At 43.6% G+C, this 1076-nt stretch overlaps 1 long non-coding RNA gene across 1 annotated transcript; it reads right to left on the reverse strand.

Annotated features, from left to right (window-relative positions):
- Positions 1-238: 238 nt before the first annotated feature.
- On the reverse strand, positions 239-787 carry LOC127601187 (uncharacterized). Its single transcript, XR_007962509.1, has 2 exons — positions 483-787; positions 239-417 (listed from the first exon to the last, which is right to left on the reverse strand). It is a non-coding gene; the product is annotated as an uncharacterized LOC127601187 (long non-coding RNA).
- Positions 788-1076: the final 289 nt, after the last annotated feature.

Below are 1076 nucleotides of genomic sequence, written 5' to 3' on the forward strand. Positions count from 1 at the left end.
TAATGGAAAGCCAAGTTGAAACTCAAACAGACTAATGGATGTGGGAGCTCATTTTTGTGTGTCGACTACATACGACAAACGCTCTGAAATGTTTAAACGTTTCGTCAGTCGTTATCAGTGAAAGGTGTTCAGGCGTTCTCATGCCTCGTTTGCGGTGTGTCGAGTTGATCAAGTGGTCTAAATATATACTGTACATATCTTAAAGATTAAGCATTACATGATCTTAAACAAGACAGAATGTTTTGGAGATATGTTTATTCAACAGCACTTGACTCCAGGAAGCGGACTGTATGGTTTCAAAGTTGGAGAAAGAAGCTGACATTTGAAAAGTTGATTTAGTTGGAAATTTGGCAGTGATGTGTTCCTCGAGCCGGTCCTCGAGGCCAATGACCAGCTCGAGGACCAAAGGTCCTCGGCCTTGGGTTCGGAGTCAAGTCCTTGGTCCTTGGCCTTAACCTCTGAGTCAAGTCCTTGGCCTTAACCTCTGAGTCAAGTCCTTGGCCTTGGCCTCGGGTTGCCCGTCATCGGATACAACGAGGGATTAGAGCCCCTAATCCTTCGTCCACAGGTATAAAGTGGGCCAGAGGACCGCAAAGATCACAAAGAAATCGAACAAAATCCATCCAGGGAAACCCACGTTGATAACTTTGTCTGGCGCTTTAAGAGGGGCGGGGCTGTCACTGACGGTCAGTACAACGTTTAAAGAGCGGCATCACAGTTAGTTTCAATCACGGTTCGTTCCGTTAGCGATCGGCAGTTTAAATAGCGTGTAAAGCCTTTCTGTAAAAGTGGTATAACATTTATTTAGTTATTTTTGCACAGTCGTCACGTTTTAAGAAAAACGACCATGTATAGTATGGCGTTTTTAACCGAAAAAAAAGATCATGTATAGCGTGCGTTTTTGGCAAAAAAGAAAAAACGACCATGTATAGTAAGGCATTTTTTGCCGAAAAAAACGCCCATGTATAGTAAGGAGTTTTTGGCCGGAAAAAAACAACCTGGTATAGTAAGGCGTTCTTAGCTGGAAAAATATGGTGCAAATGGTTTTTATTGCCTGTCAGCCGGGTGAGGGTGCC

This window comes from Hippocampus zosterae, chromosome 5 (genome assembly GCF_025434085.1).
Source record: "Hippocampus zosterae strain Florida chromosome 5, ASM2543408v3, whole genome shotgun sequence".
NCBI classification, from domain to species: domain Eukaryota; kingdom Metazoa; phylum Chordata; class Actinopteri; order Syngnathiformes; family Syngnathidae; genus Hippocampus; species Hippocampus zosterae.